The sequence below is a fragment of the Mus caroli genome, unplaced genomic scaffold (genome assembly GCF_978045245.1).
Source record: "Mus caroli unplaced genomic scaffold, Mus_caroli_1 scaffold_9, whole genome shotgun sequence".
Classification (NCBI taxonomy): domain Eukaryota; kingdom Metazoa; phylum Chordata; class Mammalia; order Rodentia; family Muridae; genus Mus; species Mus caroli.
Window position 1 is genome coordinate 41891453 of NW_028227264.1, and position 19194 is coordinate 41910646.

Genomic DNA, 19194 nt, shown 5'->3' on the forward strand with positions numbered 1-19194 from the left:
GACCATCTCTGGGCTGGTAGTCTTGGTTCTATAAGAGAGTAGGCTGAGTAAGCCAGGGGAGGCAAGCCAGTAAAGAACATCCTTCCATGGCCTCTGCATCAGCTCCTGCTTTCTGACCTGCTTGAGTTCCAGTCCTGACTTCCTTTGGTGATGAACAGCAGTATGGAAGTGTAAGCCGAATAAACCCTTTCCTCCCCAACTTGCTTCTTGGTCATGATGTTTGTGCAGGAATAGAAACCCTGACTAAGACACCTCTGAAACTGTAAGATTCACAGATTAAATGTTTTCCTTTATAAGAGTTGTCTTAGCCATGATGTCTCTTCACAGCAAATAAAACCCGAACTAAGACAAAGGCTGCTCTACTTTTTTTCCAGGCCCAAAGACATGTGTAAGCATTTTTTTTTTAAAAAGGAAAGATAGTTTTTGCTTGTTTTATTAAGCAAAGCAACCATATCTTTTCATTTTGAAATTGTATAGATTCATATAGAAAATCTAAAGGAAAACATTTGGTGTTTTTTTCTTCCAAACAATTTTCAATGTCTAGACTTTTGTTTTGTTTACATCAATGTTCATTTTTAAGTTAACTTCTTCTGTATTAAGAATAAAGCCTGGGACCACACTGGTGGCTCTCTGAAATGTTTTCTAAGTCTTCTTAAGGATTTATCCAAATAAGAAAGCTAGGCAATATAATTAAGTGAACACAGTAATTGGGTCAATTCATGGTGATAAAATCCCCCATATGTTGAAAATAAAGCCTGAAGTCCTAGCCAATAAGTAGAGCATGCACTTGGGTGGTTCTGTCTGACCCTGAGGGTGGAAAACCAACGAGACCCCACTGGGCTTTCCAAGTGCATCAAAATGAAGAGTGGCCCTCGCTAATGCATGGGCTTCAGCAAGATTCCCAGGCAGGGACGAAGAATGATGGAACGAAGGCTGGAGGAGCTAACAATTTTCTGTGCATCACATTAATATGTGAAATTGAATTCAAATAAATCCCCAAGACCGGTAGCATTTATCTCAATGTCAGCAGGAGACCAGAAAGCCAAGAATGTAAATTGTTTCTCAAATTAAGCAATTTGTCATGGAAAATGGACTGTTATAAATTTGTTCAATTGTACACTTGTCTCTGTCAGATGCTATTGAGAGAAACTCAGGTAAGTAGCTGGTAGCAGACCTTCTGTAGAGGAAAAGAAAACTATGATTTGGTGGCAATAATCACTGAAACTCCTCAGATAAACTTTATCAGAGTCTATTGACAGTCTACCCAAAATTTCAAAAGGATATCTAATTGGCAGGTGCCAAAATTACATTCAATCCTTTTGTGACTTCTGACCAAGTCAAGAACTGCAAACAGCATTTTCTTTATTTCTTTTTTTGGTTTTTCGAGACAGGGTTTCTCTGTATAGTCCCGGCTGTCCTGGAACTCACTCTGTAGACCAGGCTGGCCTCGAACTCAGAAATCCGCCTGCCTCTGCCTCCCAAGTGCTGGGATTAAAGGCGTGCGCCACCACGCCCAGCTCCTACAAACAGCATTTTAATGTACCTTCTCACATTTGGACGAAGATCTTGTCTTCCCCCTTTCCAGAGAGCCGAGACAGAAGTGCACGGTTTCATCCGTGCCCACTGAAAGGATGATGAAGTTCAGGTTGTCCAAGGACGCCATGAAGGCCTGCAGATTGGCAAAGCATCCTGAGTGTCCAGGAAGAAACACGTCATCTCCATTGAACAAGTGCAGCTGAGAAAAGGCTAATGTCACAACTGTCCACACGAGCATCCGACCCAGCAAGGTGGCAATCACCAACCAGGCTAAAGCTGGACCACAAAATGATCCTGGAGTGAGAAGTCAAGTCTCAACAACAGGGAAGGAGAAGGGCAGATCCAGGGAGCAAACAATTAAGAAGATGGAGGAGTAGGGGCATCTCATATACAACTTTCATTAAAGATGGCTTAAGAAAAACCAAATTATCTTATGTGTATGAGTGATTGGCATGTATGTATGTGTATTTATGTATGTATGTGTACCATGTGCCTGTAGTGCCCAAGGGTGACAGAAAAAGGCACTAGATTCCTTGGACCAGGAGTTACAAGTGGTCTTGGGTTGTCATGTGGGTGCTGAGAAAGTAGCCAGTTCTCTGGGAGAGCATCCTACTCCTAATCTCTGAGCCAGCTCTCCAGGTCATAGACCTCTTGATTTCTGTTTGTTTTGAGACAGGGTCTAGTCTGTGTGGTCCAGGTGGGCTTTGAATTTGAGCTCATCCTGTTTCAGACTCACAGATTCTGGGATTACAAGCAAGCACCACCCACCACATGTGGCAGGATGCTGATTCACACACAATGCCTACCTTCTATCTGGGGAACACAAGAAGATAATGTTGATGACCCACATAGAGATGTGAGGGCGTCCTCTCAAAATTTTACCCCAGTTTTTCTCATGATTCACTATGACAACATGGGGACTCAAGTCCCGGATCTTTAAGACATCAGCCTATAGGAGATTCACTCTGCTGACAACAAGGTCACTCTTTCCATTTTTCCATCTTTCCATCATCTTTCCATCGCCAAGTAAGGTGCTCATTTCTTTTGGTGAGTGTGTTTGCTTTATTTATCTCATAACTTAAAAAAAAAATACTTTCCAGGAATCTTCATGGCCAGAGTGTTCATAGATGCCAACATTCCTCCTGACAAATTTGCCCTACAATATAAGCATGGCACAACAATTACAACCGTCAGGATCAGGAGGTCCATACTGATAGGTTGGTCAGGAGGAAACATTTTCCTCTATCTTGTTAGGTTCCCAGGGTGAAGAACATTTAACAGTAGGCAGATTGGCAAGAGGAGAGAGTAAGTGAAGCTCCTAAGTATCTGGATAGGAGTTTATGTATTAAAGTGGTAAGGAAGCACTGTGAGGTGTTTCCAAGGACGGAGGGTTGGGGTGATGGGCCAAAGAGGATTTTGTCAGCTTGAAACAAGCTAGAGTCATTTGGGAAGAGGGACTTGCACTGAGAAACTGCCTCCATCAGACTGGCCTGTGGGCAAAGTCTGAGAGCTTTTTCTTCTTTTCCTTTCCTTTTCCTTTTCCTTTTCCTTTTCCTTTTCCTTTTCCTTTTTCCTTTCCTCTCCTCTCCTCTCCTCTCCTCTCCTCTCCTCTCCTCTCCTCTCCTCTCCCCTCCCCTCCCCTCCCCTCCCCTCCCCTCCCCTCCCCTCCCCTCCCCTCCCCTCCCCTCCCCTCCCCTCCCCTCCCCTCCCCTCCCCTCCCCTCCCCTCCCCTCCCCTCCCCTCCCCTCCCCTCCCCTCCCCTCCCCTCCCCTCCCCTCCCCTCCCCTCCCCTCCCCTCCCCTCCCCTCCCCTCCCCTCCCCTCCCCTCCCCTCCCCTCCCCTCCCCTCCCCTCCCCTCCCCTCCCCTCCCCTCCCCTCCCCTCCCCTCTTCTTCTCTTCTCTTCTCTTCTCTTCTCTTCTCTTCTCTTCTCTTCTCTTCTCTTCTCTTCTCTTCTCTTCCTTTTCTTTTCTCCTTTTCCTTTCTTTTTCTTTTCTCTTCTTTTCTTTTCCATTAGATATTTTCTTTATTTACATTTCAAATGTTATCCCCTTTCCTAGTTCCCCCTCCGAAAATCCCCTATCTGAGAGCATTTTCTTAGTTAATGATTGATGTGGGAGGGCCAGGGCTCCCTGTGGAAGGTTCCACCCCTGGGCAGGTAGATGGTCCTGCCAAGCTAAGTGAGGTACAGAAAGAAAGCCAGTAAGTCGCGCTCCTCCACGGTTGGTCTTGCTGCTTAGGCTTTGCTTTGAGTTCCTACCCTGGAATAGCTCAGTGAAGTAGGATCTCAAGTTGTTTTGGGTCATTGTTTTATTATAGCAACAGACAAGTTCACACACACACACACACACACACACAAACACGAAGTTTGTTTCCATAGTCCTTTGGGAAAGGATTCCAACTGAGCCACAGGAACGTTCCCTATGTCTCCAAGCCGGTTCCTACCTTCTAATCTACAGCTAGTTCTCAGTCAGGACTTACCAGCTACCACAGTAGTCTCCTTTTGAATGAAGGACACTGGTCTATCTGGGTATGGCGGTACATACCTATAATCCTAGTACAAAGCAGACCTAGGGACATAGGTAAGAGGATTCCAGCCTGGAGCAAACTCCAGCCAAGTAGTGAATTTGGGTTTCAAGAAGGGCAGGGGAAGGAGAGGAGAAGGAGTAGGAGGGAGAGGAGGAAGAGGAGGAAGAGGAGGATGAGGAATAAGAAGAGATGGAGGAGGAAGAGGAAGAGATGGAAGAAGAGGAAGAAAAGAACAAAAGGATCCAGTTGGGAGTCTCTTGGTGCCTATGTCTTCGAATCTGGTCACGCTTTAGTTCTGTTCAATCTACACCAGTTCCTCAGTCTTTGATTTCAAGACTTTGGTGTTTTTGAAGAGCAGAAGTCAGTTATCATCACAAGATTTAATTAGTGAGATTTTATCCACCTTCCTGCACTGCCCTGAGGATGGAGATGAAGCATCACTGAAATGCAGTAAGCCTCCCGAGGGGCCTCCTGAGGGGCCTCCTGAGGGGCCTCCCGAGGGGCCTCCTGAGGGGCCTCCTGAGGGGCCTCCTGAGTGGCCTCTTGAGGGGTTTCCTGGTGTGTCTCCGTCACATACACCACTTCCTATGAACATTGTTTGAGTTGGAGGCATTTCATGTCCTATAATCCCTTCTGTATCAGAGCAGAGGGTTTCCCCACAGAAATCCACTTCATGCCCTCTCCCACCATCAGGACCTCATCTTCTGAGACAAGAAGTCTGTACCACACCTGGATGCCCAGTGTTACTATTTTTCCTGGGTGACATGTCTTTCAAAAAATCATTTGTATTTCTATACCTGTCCTATCTCTTGTAAGAAAGCTGTGTGCTCTCCCCTTTACTGTCTTCATCCCATGAGGGTGTGGCTCAGCTGTTGAGCATGCGTGAGGCTTGGTATTAGCAATGGAACGAAAACAGAAGAGAAAGGTGTCTGCAGGCCTCACTGACCTGTCTTTTTGTGTCACATTTCTGTGACCTTCCACAGACTTACTTAAATATTTTCCTTCATTTTGTCTTTTGTGAGTTTTGTTTGCTGATGCTAAGCAGTCAATTTGCAAGGGTAAGTGCCCTTTCCCCTCCCTGTACCTCTGTCTTAAAGCATGATCATGTCAGGGTACCTCGCGTGGGAAGTGCCGATCGCTGGAGAGTTGAAGCAGCTGTTATGGGTGTGTTGTCCGTGGTCCTATTGTAATGCCTGCTCATCCTGGTTCACCCAACGCTCTCCTAGAAACGCCACAGACTTTTCTGGTTTAGCATCAGGCAAAAGCAAGGGCCAGGCATGGAAAGTACTAGGAAACGGCATTTGGGACAAATGCCACCACAGACCATGACTCATCTGATCCAGAGGCTACGAGGTCACCCTTAGTATCAGCAGCACTAGAAGGTCACATGTTCTCCGTGGAGCCTCACCGCACATCAAAATGTCTATGGCTGGCATCACGCAGGACAGAGCTTCTCTGCCAGCTTCCTATTTTACAGACACATGGCCATTTATAAGTAACATCCTCTTCCAAAGACACAGGGAACATCATCCTCAATTGACATGTTGCTGTGTTCTGTCTTTGAATTTTCGAGGTAACTGGAAAAATTTCCCCCATGTTGTTCTGCTAAACATATGAGGCTTTGGGAGATTTAACTAGAAAAATTTCCACCTGTCTAAAACAAACAAAAGAACTCTGAGGAGCACTGCATACATTCTGGGAAGTGTGGTTATGAGGAAACAAAAGGTGGTGTTTCCAGGAGACGCTGGACACTCTGAACTCACATAAAACACCTAGGCCGGGTCTAACACAAAGAAAGTCTTTGCTATTATTTTTCCTTGTGCACACAGCTGTTCTGTTGGAGAAGGCAGGCCAGTGAATACAGAACAGATAAGAGTGCCACAAAGTCGGGTGGTGGTGGTAGTGGTGGTGGTGGCGGTGGCATATGCTTTTAATCCCTGCACTTGGGAGGCAGCGGCAGAAGGATTTCTGAGTTTGAGGTCAACCTGGTCTACAAAGTAAGTTCCAGGACAGCCATGGCTACACAGAGAAACCCTGTCTTGTGTGTGTGTGTGGGGGGGGGGGCAACCAAACCAAACCAAACCAAAAAATCCAATCAAACAAACAAAAAAAAGAGTGTCACAAAGGTTTCTACAGAGACTCATTATGATGACATAAGTTAAAAAGGGAAGTACTTTAGTAGAGGCTCAGGGTGCCCTTCTGGGGGACTTGAGGTCTAAATACAAACTTAAGTGGAAGGACAAAGGGGAGAAGGGGGAGAAAAGGAGGAGAAGGAAGAGGAAGAAGAGGAAGAAGAGGAGGAGGAGGAGAGGAGAAGGAAGAGGAGGAGGAAAAGAAGGAGGAGGAGGAGAGGGGGAAGAGGCAGAGGAGGAGGAAGAAGAGGAGGAGAAAGAGGAGGAAGAGGGAGAGGAGGAGGAGGAGGAAGAGGAGGAGAATTCTGAGAGCAGGCCAGAGAGACAGGCAGGGCCAGGAGAAATCCTGCAGGCCATGGTGCAGTTTGGTTAGTAAGTGAAATAAGAAACTGCACAGGAGAAACAGAACAGGACACATGACAGGGAACCCAGGAAACCTGATTAATCAGCAGAAACCGAGTGACATTGAAGATGGAAAGGAGGTGTTAAAAATGGAAAATTTTTGGTGGGGAGGGGTGAGAGTAACTGGGCATGATGTTGAATAAAGGAAGAGGGAGAGTTGGGGAAAATGCTCAGATTGCTGGATCTGGCGATCTGCTAGAGAGTGCTGTCAAACACAGAGAGGAGAAACGATTGCATGAGGAAGTTGTGAGGGGGCTTGTGAACACACACACACACACACACACACACACACACACACACACACACACACACACTAGACCAGAAAATGGAGTTTCTATATGCTTAGTAAGAGAAAAGTGAAACAGAAATTGGCTAAATACCGGTTCTGTCTCCATCATGTGTAGGCAGATGTACTGTTGTTTTGTTTTTAGGCAGTCTCACTGTGGAGTTCCGCTGGCCTGGAGTTAGCTATGCAGACAAGGGCCCTGAACTCACGGAGATCTGTCTGGTTTTGCCTTCCATATACTGGGATTTAAGATGTGTGCCATCAAGCCATGCCAGATAAATTTATTTGCTAAAACATTACCTTTAACTTTCTCTGGCAACAATCAAAATAGAAACGGAAGCTAATGGTAGGTAAATGGTATAAATGAGCTACCAGACGGAGGCCCGCTCTGAGTAACTGGAAAAGAATTGCCTTTTAGGAGACACGTAAGAAAGGCCTAAGCAAGGAGGGGGGTTGAAAGACTGGAGATTTGAACAACATAAAATATTGCAGGGGGAAATTATATGCCCAAAGCTGACCAAAGACAGAATAACAGAAGAAAAAAGCACAGAGCTTGTTGTTAGGATTTTCCCCTGGGGCTGGGGAGTAGAACCCAGTTGGTAGAGTGCCTGCCTAACACAGTCAGGGACTGGGTTCAATCCCCAGCCCCAAATGAATTGGGCCCAGTGGTATATATGAGGAGGTAAAGGCAAGAGAATCAAGAGTTCAAGGTCACCCTCTACTACAAAAAGTGAGTTCAAAGCCAGCCTGGGTTACAAGAGACCCTGTCTTAATAATAAAAAAATTTTTACTTGACACAGAGAACTTTGACAAAGAAATGAAAACTTCAAAGAGGTTACTAGGATAAAACATTTACATATATTTTCAGTAGTGGATGACACGTATAGAAATGGCTAGACAAGAGGAAGGGGCTTGTGTCCGCATCAGGACATGGGAGTGTGAATGGGAAATATACAGGAGAAGCTGATGGGACATAGGTTTTGTTTGCCTAGATTCCTCTTGGCACGCACTGCGCATCTCTCCAGATAAGAATGCTTTCATCCTGGAGCCAGGCAGGCATCTTTCTCCCGGGGAATGTATGCCTCCCCCAAAGGGGAGAAAAGAGGATCTGCTCTGTATCTGCTTCTTCTTAAGCTCCTTCACCTCAGAATGATCAGTACGCCAGAGTGACATGTTCTAGGGTGGCATGCTGCGCTCTCCTCCAGTGAACTGATGACGGTGCAGTGACCACTTGAGAAAGTTTTGTTTAGATTAAAAGCAGATCCTTTTTTTTTTTTTCCCAGAGTGAACACATTTCTCTCCCCTTGGTCTTTTTGAAGCAGGGTATCACTATGTAGCCCAGGTTGTCTGGAGCTCTGTAGTCCAGGCTAGCCCTGAACTCCTGATCCTCCTGCTTCTGCTGACTGACAGCTGGCATTACGGTTGCATGCCATCATGCTGAGCAAGAGCTGAGAGGTTTGAGGGCTGGAGGATTTTTAGCTCTGGGTTTGATTCCTACCATGGAAACAACAAACAGGCAAATTGGGAATTGGAGGGGCAGTTGTACCCAGCAGATAGTTAAAAGTTTTCTGCATTCTCTTGAAAGCAGAAATCTAGGAAGAAAGACTTATTTATGATGTGCTGGGCAAATGCTCTGTCATCGAGTTGAGCTATATGCCCAGCTCCTGGCTTTTGAAGACACAGTCAAGACAGTTCAGGCTGAAGTTGAAATTCCTATATAGCTTGGACTGGCCTCAAATTTATGATTCCAGGATTCTAGTTATGGATGAATATGTGGTTAATGAAGTTCTTCACATAAACAAAATAAAAGATGTATTTCTGGAAAGCATTTCCTAGGTAAACATTAAGGAGGGAACATGGCAATCTTTGCTCAGTAACTTTCGTACATTAGGAAATTAGATGAGCTCTCATGGGCAAATGGGGCCTGTGTTCTGTATTCAAGGCTGTTTCTCCAGAGGCGACATTTTCCACAACAAAACCCATTGTGACAAGCAATAGGAAGGAAAAATTAGGGTTCTTACAGTGTCCTTCTTCACTATGAAGACGTCTGTCTTTCCACCAACCTGCTAACTTCATTCCACACATGTTTGGGCCTTTGCCAGTGCTTAGAAATTCTCCATACACTTTGAAGCAGGCTTGACAGGCAAGAGAAGAACGTAAGAGGCTGACTGGTTAACTCGAGGACTAGTGGTTAAAATCTGCTCTTGCAGAGGCCAGAGATACAGAGCTGAGTTCAGTACCCAGTACCTATGCCGGGAGGCTCACAACCTGTACTAGCAGTTTCAGGTGTGTCTACCACCTTTGGTCTTCTCAAGGACACACACACACACACACACACACACACACACACACACACATGTACATTCCTATGCATGCACACACTTGAAAAGAGGCATAGTGAATAATTAAAAAGAGGCAGACATGACCACAGAACATTTTCAGCAGAACATTCTATGAATACTCAAAACTGTAGAAAGCAAGACCACTCCCAACCAGCTGAGACCAACACACTGAGACCACTGTTAACTGACCTTTGCTTCACGACAGAGGCACCTTCAAATCATTTGCCTTGCAAAACACCAGCTCCCGCATGTATCTGATGCCACAACACAACATGTATCTGATGCCACGACACAACGAGGGCAGAAAGATAGAGTAAACCCTGCTCTAGGAAAATCTTCGTCTGGAACGCCACACCTCTGCCCTGCCTTAACTCCCGAATACTCTGCACCTTCAATTAAGCTTGCTCCTAAGAGTATCTACCTTTCAGAGCCCCACACTCACCCCTTGGGTATGTACTTTTTTTTGCTCGGTAGAAAAGTTACTAAACTAGCATAATCCCGAACAGTAATCAATAAACATTTCTCCTCATAGCCACCTATATGTGAGTTTAAGTCTTCACCCTTCATCCAGGAGACCTCTCTTTGAAACAGATGGAGACTGCCACAGAAAATCACAATCTATCACAACACAGAGGCGTGAATACATCTACAAAATATTCCCACATCTAAGACTCAGAGAATGTTGCAGAAGAGGGAGTGGAGAGATTGTAAGAGCCAGAGGGTCAAGGCGTTTGCTCTGAGATTAGAACATTCAGAAACTATGCCTGCAAAATCTCACCAACATAATCATCCAAATGTGAGCTGAACAGGGGCAACCCCAGTGGACATGCCAGACTGAATGGGATGAAGCCCAGAAGGCCTTAGCCCTATACAAAAACCTGCAGGAAACCGAGTAAAGCTGGCCAGGAGAGGTGGTCCTCTCCAGGGACCAGCTCACCGATGGGCTATCCAGGGCTAAGTGGTCAACCCTGAAGACATAATACAAGTAACATTATATGGACTGAGCAGGTTATATTTATGAATATATATGTGCTTATACACATGTGCATGTAACAATAATATTAAAACAACAAATAATATAAACAAGTAAAACAATCACCAATAAAAATAAATAATAAAAATACATAAATAAAAGAATTAATAATAGTAATAATAATAATAATAATAATAATAATAATAAAAGAGGTCATGAAATTGAAGGAGATCATGAGGGGTCTATGGGAAGGTTTGGAGGGAGGAAAGGGAAGGAAGAAATGATATAATTAAATTATAATCTCAAAAAATGCTTTCATAAAAATTACACAATTTACTCCTGATTCCTTACTTGTCTCATTGGTGAATTTTTTTTCTGGTGGTAAAAGGAACCTGAAAACGCTGGGGAGAGGGCTGTGTCTGGGGAGAGGGCTCTGTTTTCTGCACTGTAGTGATCTACCTCTCTCACCGTTCCTATCAGCAGCACACTTGCCTGTGGTTTCATTAATGTTCCAGCAGTGTGGACAGCTGCCCTGTTACGGAGCCTCTCTGCTACCTCTCAGCTTTTCAATGACACCTGTTTCTCTCCCTTCTCAACCTGTGGGTCATGACCCCTCTGGGGGTTGAATGGTCCTTTTGCAGGGGTCACCCAAGGCCATTGGAAAACACATTACGACTTATAGCAGTAGCAAATTTACAGTTATGAAGTAGCAACAACAATAATTTTATGAATGTGTGTGTGTGGGGGGGGGGTCACCACAACATGAGGGACTGTACTGAAGGGTTGCAGCATTAGGAAAGTTGAGAACCAGTGTTCTAGCACCTTCAGTGTAGGGAAGAGACTCCTCCCAGTGTTCATTGTTCACCCAGCGATTTCTCTGGGAAGTCCTTCATTGATACATTGTAAATACCCGTAGACAGACCAAGCATTTGTCAAGTTGAATCCATCACACACAGTCTAAGTAGCTCCTAATAGGTTCCATAAGGCAAAGGTTTACTTTCTCCTCAAACCACTGATGAGTTCTTCTGAGAAACCGCAGAACAGGGGAGAGGACCCAACAGGAACATTCGAAGCGGATTTATCTCTGTGTGGTTGATTTTGTATTTTAGATAGTCACCAATGGTCCTGATGCTAGTTAGGTTATATTTCATAGCTTTATTTTATTTTTATTCTGAGGTTTTATGTGTACAGGTGTCTTGTCTGCGTGTGGGTCTGTGCAGCATGTCTGTGCCTGGTGCCCACAGAAGTAGGAGACCCCGGAGCCCCTGGAGCTGCAGTTACAGATGGTTGTGAGCCTCTAAGTAGATTCTGGGAATTGAACTCAGGTCTTCTGGAAGAGCAGCCAGTGGCTTGTCTTCTTCCTTCTTCCTTCTTCCTTCTTCCTTCTTCCTTCTTCCTTCTTTCTCTCTTCTCTCTTCTCTCTTCTCTCTTCTCTCTTCTCTCTTCTCTCTTCTCTCTTCTCTCTTCTCTCTTCTCTCTTCTTTTTCTTCTTTCTTCTTTTTCTTTTTCCATTGAGCCATCTCTCCAGCCCCAGTTTTTAGCTTTCAAAATAGTTTCTGGGCTAAGGTAGTGACTCAGTGGTATAACAGTCACCTTGTGTGTGAGGTCCCCGGTTCAATTCCCAGGGTCTTTTTCTTTTTCTTTTTCTTTTTCTTTTTCTTTTTCTTTTTCTTTTTCTTTTTCTTTTTCTTTTTCTTTTTCTTTTTCTTTTTCTTTTTCTTTTTCTTTTTCTTTTTCTTTTTCTTTTTCCTTTTCCTTTTCCTTTTCTTTTTCTTTTTCTTTTCTTTTCTTTCTTTCTTTTTTTAATTTTGTAAAGGAAGTTTTTTAGATAGTTTCTCTTTCCTTTCCTATTGTTGAAACAAATGAACTCTGTCAAGAACATAAACTTAAGCTTAAGAGAAAAACCTTTGGGTGGAGATAAAATAGACACTGGAACCTCCCCTCCATTCGACCCTTCGCTACCTACCCTGTTTGGAGAGGTCTGTGTTTGGGCAGCCAGCGCTTAATGGGGACACAGACTGCTACCCCTTTGGGGGCTTAGGAACTTGCACATTTAAAAGCACTTTTTCAAAACGGAAAGCAGAGTTTCAGTTGCTTGGATGGGGGCAGGAAAACAGCACAAAACGTCCTGGAGTAAATTTAGAGCTGTAATTGACTTGGATACCACAGGAAAACACAAATCTATATGAAGAAAGAATGCTTCGTACATATCCCCAAGCTCGTGGGATTGTGGTGGTGGAGGGTCTAGAGCGCCTTAGAGATATTAATTTTGCTCTAGAAACACTGACTGTTCCTTTTAAATGAATATGTGAATTCTCAGGTCCTGGACTCCCTGCATTCACAGTGGCTTTTGTATTCATTTAGCAATCCCCTAACGTCTTCAGCATTAAATAAGAATCTTTTTTAGCCTCTTCAGTGTGGGTATGGTTGGCATTTTGCATCCATCAGGAGCCCCTCCACAGAGCATTTGGGAGAAACTGGCTAAGAGCTAAGGCTTAGGCATAAAGATTTGATACCCTGGCTAAGCGCTCGAGAGAAAGCTTTTGTTCCTTAAGTCCACACTTTTCATAGAGGATTAGATCAAAATTAATTGCATTCTCAGGTCCTGGTCATTTATTTTAGTATATTCACAAGCCGTGGGACATTTATTTAGAATTTTGTTTTGATTTGTAATTCTTTACCCAGTGATGGTGTGGTTGGCCCCTCCTGCTGCTGTAGTGCAATGTCAGCAGTAATAAACGACAACTCTTCCACTCCCTAATTACTCTGTCACAGTAATCAGAATTGTTGTAGGCAAATTGATGGAAATGAGAATGAGAGCTTTTGTCTCTCATGGTGTTGAGCCTGATTGTCCTGCCTCATGCTGCCTTCCTTCTTCGAAAATGCTAGTGGGAGTCTCACAAACCACTTTATAATGTTACCAACAGCGACATTAGAGGCATTCCTTCAGGTGGAATCACTGGTGTTGGCCATCTGGAGTGGCGAGCGTCATGTGGCACCTTCAGCTCGGTTAGATGATGTGTGCTGTTTCCCAGAAACAGAGTGCTCAGCCAGCAGCCTGCTCGCTTGTCTCATTCGGTTGGTTTTTTAAAAGAAAATTTACTTATTTTCCTTTTTCTACATTGCCAGCATGCACGTATGTGTACCACACTTGTACCTGTGTGCCTGTGGAGGTTAGAAGAGGGTGTCAGGTTATCTGGAACTGGAGTTATGAGTAGTTGTGAGGTACCACATGGGTGCTAGGAACCAAATCCTGGTTCTCCATAAGAGCTCTTAACTGCTGAGCTATCTCCCCCGCCCCTCACTTAGATTTTATGTCGAATTTTCTTATCAACCTGCTTGCCAGAAAAGGGAAGCAGAGAGAAACAGGAGTCTGGTGACAGGCTGAGCCCTGCTCTAAGACTCACCACACCTCTAGAGCAGTAGCTTCCAGGCTGTGCCTTAGCATGGGCAATTCTACTTTATAAAGCAACAGTTTGCTCTGTTCCGGATGTCAACATGAAGCCGGAATAACTGTATCCTTTTTGTGGAAGTAAATACCCACCATCTGTCTAGTGGAAACTGTGACGCCCAGACTAATAAACAGCCCATGTATGCAAGACTACCAACTATGTCTTATCAAATTAAGCACGTGGGTATAATTGAGAGAAAAACCAGGCCTGTAGGATTCGTGAGCACACCAGACCACCTAACTGTGCAGCACCACGTCTGGATCATGTCACAGGAGTGACGCAGGCTTCTTTGACTGTTCCTGAACCTTGTTCAGGAAAATTGTCACAGCCAAGGACTTGCATCTCTGTCCCTAGATGCCAGCTCAAGAATGGCTTCTCCTGCCTGTTACATCAGCCTTCTTCAAACTGATACTTGAAACGGCCTCTTTTTAAGACCTGCATTTGACAACTTTGCATCCTGGTCAGCTCTAAGCTTCTGGCTCCTAAAGCCTCTTACCTGGTTCCTTCTAGAGAGTTTGCCTGCCTCCTGTCTGTACCTGCTCTCTGCAGGCACCTTTAGTACAATCCCTTAGGACTGTGCAACCTCTTTAGCCCTTTCTCAGTATATATTACAAGATCTGACATTTGTCTGTGTAGCTGACATAGCTTACTCATGACCTGGCCCGTTTCTTTGCATACCTTACTTCAGGATAAGTGTAGACTGCATTCTATATTTGCCTCCTTAGCAGTAAGAGGAAGCACTGGTTTGGTTTTACTGGGGCTCAGAAAGTGATATGTAAAGTATGCCTCTTTTACACGTTGCATATTTTAGACTAAAGGACATCAAAAGGCCTCAGAGTCAAAGTCGGTCTAACCTCACACTCCTCTACTTGCTCTGTATATTCCTTGGAAGGGAGACATAGACATTATAATTTCTCTTCTGCAAGGCAGATCACAGAAACCAGATGCCTCCAAATAAGCCTTAAAGCTTACACTATGACTTTCTGGGTAAGAGCACGAGGAAATCTCTGACCTGCCTTTGTCTAGTAGTAGGACATAGACCCTCTTTCCAGAGGATTTTTTTCCTGCAGGGAAGAATGGCTAACAGAACATCTAGATAGCCTTAGCCAGGTTTCTAGGTTCCGTGTACTATTGTAAGATCACATACTCTGCTCCACCACATTTCTCTATGGCCTTCCCTGCTTTATCAAGCCTAGCATGAAGCATTCCTTGCCCACTTCACGGTTGGGGTGCCCCAGCCATGCCAGACCACAGGGAAGAAGCTAGCCACGCTTTGCTCCTGTTAACTTGCCTTTTTGATTGGCATCTTGGCTGTGCCCCTTTATCACAGGAAGGAATGCGCCATTCCCTTCTCTATGAACAGTTTAGGAACCCAATGTGGGACAGCTGAGACACCTGGCTCATTCTGGAGCTTGCAGAGGAGACCCTGGGACAACTGACAAAAAAAAGCTGACAAGTAAGAAGTTTTGCCAAACTATTTCCAGTCTCACTGTAGTGCCTGGTTGCAAATGGAAGCTACTTGTCTCTTCCCCCTGCCCCCTGCCCCCTACCCCCTGCCCCCTGCCCCAAAGTCTTTTCCTTTCCAACTTCACATTAATAGATTAGAGACCTTGATTCTAAGACTGTTTCTGAGATGCTCAAAGTATTCTGTGTACACATCTGTAAGCCTAGAACTTAGGAGGTTGCAGCAAAAGGACCACAAGTTCAAGGTCAGCCTCGGATACATTGTGGGGCCATGTTTGAAAACTTTAAAATAAACAAAACAAAACCAACACATCTGAACCTGAAGTACTTACTATGCCATGCCATTCTCTCTCCATCTCTCCGTGTGTTCTTATCCATTTGTCTGTCTGTCCATCTTTCTGTGTATTGTGAACAGAACAGAGATGGAGGAAGAAAGCAAAAGAAAAATTTCTTTTCTAAAGCAACTTACAGAAAGAATTACGATTACAAAGCATAGTGGAATTACCTTTCCAGTTATGTAAATATATATATATATATACATATATATATCTTAAAATTTTGAATTTTACAAATCAATGGCCAAAAAATCTAGAACACCTGATAAGCCTGTAGAACTCAAAAACAGTTGATTTTTAGCTGGAAAATATCAATTGCCAAAGCAAACTCCACAGGGATTTGAGAATCCTGTCTTTCCTCAGTTATAACCAGTTAAGTCACCATAGAATGTTTAGTTATGGTAGAAAATGGAAGTGGATGAGGGGGTGCACAGCTTAGAGCTTATGGTGTTTGTCAATGAAGTCTTCAGCATACCAGATGGGCAGGCCCAATCTTGGGTTTGGGGCTGGTTGAATAGACTTCTATGTTGATATCAGCCACAAGCCCATAGGAAACCACTAGTAGCTAAGGCACACACACACACACACACACACACACACACACACACTGGGGGGGGGGGAGAAGATGTTGGTGGGAGGGTAGAAATATTTTAGAAAGTATATGCTATTTGATATAAGAAGTGTCAGAATATTTTAAATTCTTACATCTCTTTTTGGTTCAGTCTAATTATTTTTCAACTTTTATGGTTTCATAATACTCTAGACATTGAACCCAGGGCTTTGCACATACTAAGCAAGGTATTCTAATATATACAAGCTCTTGGTGCCAAACTACGATCTCTACTGAACTTTATTCCTATTTTGAATCCTGTAGGTGAGGTGCTGGGAGAGCCTTAGTTAACATTCCATGGCTTCAAAAAATTTTTTTAATGGTTTTTCAAGACAGGGTTTCTCTGTGTAGCCCTAGTTATCCTGGAACTCACTTTGTAGACCAGGTTGGCCTCGAACTTAGAAATCTGCATGCCTCGGCCTCCCAAGTGCTGGGATTAAAGGAGTGCGCCACCACGCCTGACTTACTCTATGGCTTCTTTCTGCACAGATCATTATAGCTGACTTAACAGACACTTCTTGTTGACTTGCAGAAGAAAAGCCAGCTTTAGTGCCACAGCCTACAATCCTGAACCAGAGAGTTTCTGGCCAGTGACATTCTATCTGAACATGACCATTGAGCAAGGGAGAATAAGACCCCCATCCCCATCACACACACCAGTTACCCAATCCCAAACATATGGACATATGAACGACACTAAGTGGACCCAGAAGCCATATTTTGTAACAATAATAATTATAGAGGAAGGAAGCCATGAATCTAAAACAGAGAGGCAAGGGAGGAATTGGAGGGACAAGAGGGAGGTATAGATATGATATAATTGATTAAATTAAGAATGAGGTTAAATTCCTTATCCCTTCTGTTTTCCTGTGCCTTCTGGAGAGAGGCACAGTAACACAGGAGAGGAACTGAAGACACCATTCCTGGGTGTTTGACAATGGTAAACTGTGAGTGGTAAGCAGCCCTCCAGTAAAACCTACCCAGCAGGTTCAGCCTGTTTCCATAGAGCATTCCAGGCAAGTGTGAGATGACAAAATTTGGAACACTAGCTTCAGGTCACAACATGGCCTCTGTATTGGGTCACACACTTTCTTGGTCTCTGAGCCCTCTGTGTCAGCACTGTGATTGTGGTTGCTCACACACGTGATCTTCTGGTCATCTGGGCTTTGTTAGATGGCGCTACCAGTTCCCTGAATATAGTTCAGAGATGAACCAGTGTGGGAGATAATACATTTATTTGCACAATGTTCCCATACCCCCTTTAAGCCATTGTAGATTAGATTTATTAATCCTTCCCGTGTAGTGTCGGTGGGCTGATGAGGACTGGCTGCTCCACCAGCTTCCAGCCACAGTTTTTCTCTGACCCTGCCAAGAGGGCGAGGTGGCAGCTAAGCCATTGCATAGTCATCTGTCTGACGACAGCCTGTACTATGAGAGTTTAGTATTTGATTACAGCTTCCAGGGCTTATATGAGGCTCCGTTCTAGACAGCGGAGGCAGAAGCAGCGTGTTCTTCCTGGTTGCTGTTCGTAGTTGATTTCCTCTGGACTGGGACTGTCAGGTTGTTTCAGGACACTTGTGTCTGTTTGACTCCCTTCCCCAGGCCCCTGAGAATTTCATTATAGACGCTTCCTTTGCTTCAGGCTTCAGACCAATAGAGAAGGCTTTCTGCAAGGAGATAGGTTTAAAAGGGGAAAAGAACATTTTATTTAGGAAAAAAACAAGTCTCTAAGAGAATGAAAAGATAGGTCACTGCTGGAGGGGAATTTATTTGTAAAACATTATCTGAAAAGGATTGACATCTGAACATATGAAGGACCCTCCTCATTCATATTTATTAGGAACTAATAAAACCTGTAGAACAATCTAATGGAATAGTTATGTATTTCAGTTCATGATTTCAGAGTTTTCAGCCCATAGTCCCTGACTCTACTGAAGCTCGGCCTGCGGTGAGGCAGAACTTCACAGTGGTAGGAACATGTGGTGGACACAATTTATCTCGTTGCTAGGTAGGAACTGGAGAGAGGGGAAAGAATTAGGGGCAGGTACAGCCTTCAGAAACACTCTAGTGGTATCTTTCTTCCAGCTAGACTCTACCATCTAAAGTTTCTACCACTTCCCAAATTGGAGTTACCAGCCAGGGACCAAGCATACTTGCTCAAAAAACCAGGGAGCTAGGGGAGATTCCCCCAGGTTCGGGTTTTAGGATGCTCAGAGGCATTAGAGCTATGGGTGCGGGTTCAGGACTGTATGCTGAGCTAGTAGCGGAATTGGTCAGTACCATCCACATTTTTATGTCTTTGAAGAAAAGCAAAAGTCTTAGAGTAACAGGGCAGTGGAGGCATGCACTAAAGTTCCAGCGAGTCATCAAGGTCAGACAACATTGGTGGGGTTGGATTCTCCAGAAGGAGCCTCAGGAAGTCACCATGCAAAATTGCCAAGGTAAAGCCTAAAAACAACAAGACGCTGGAGATGCCAGGGCCAGAATATTTGCTGAGGAAGCCTACAGTTTAGAGCGGAGTCAGCAGAACTTCAGGAATGGAGCTGTTCATGCCTGTTGGAACCTGATGATGCCATCAATTGCCCCAGATGCCAGACACGGGACTGTAGGGCTTGGTGTTCTCCCTGCTGGGACTTGCTTTGGTCTGGGCTTTCCTTGTTATCTTCCCATTCCTCTCTTTTGGCATGTGGATATTCAAGGTGTGCCGTTTTTTTACATACTGGAAATACAGTCAAAATACTTCCGGCACAGTGGCTCACAGTTAAACGATTGCCTTGAGTTGCAGAATAAAAAGCCTTCTGGTTTTAAAACTTAGAACCATTACGATTTGGGGACTGTCTTAGTCAGAGTTTCTATCCCTGCACAAACATCAGGACCAAGAAGCAAGTTGGGAAGGAAAGGATTTATTCAGCTTACACTTCCACATTGCTGTTCATCACCAAAGGCATTCAAGACAGGAACTCACACAGGGCAGGAACTTGGAGGCAGGAACTGATGCAGAGGCCATGGAGGGATGCTGCTTACTGGCTTGCTTTCCCTGGTTAGCTCAGCTTGCCTTTTTATAGAACCCAGGACCACCAGCCCAGGATGGTATCACCCACAATGGGCCCTCCCCTTCTTGATCACTAATTGAGA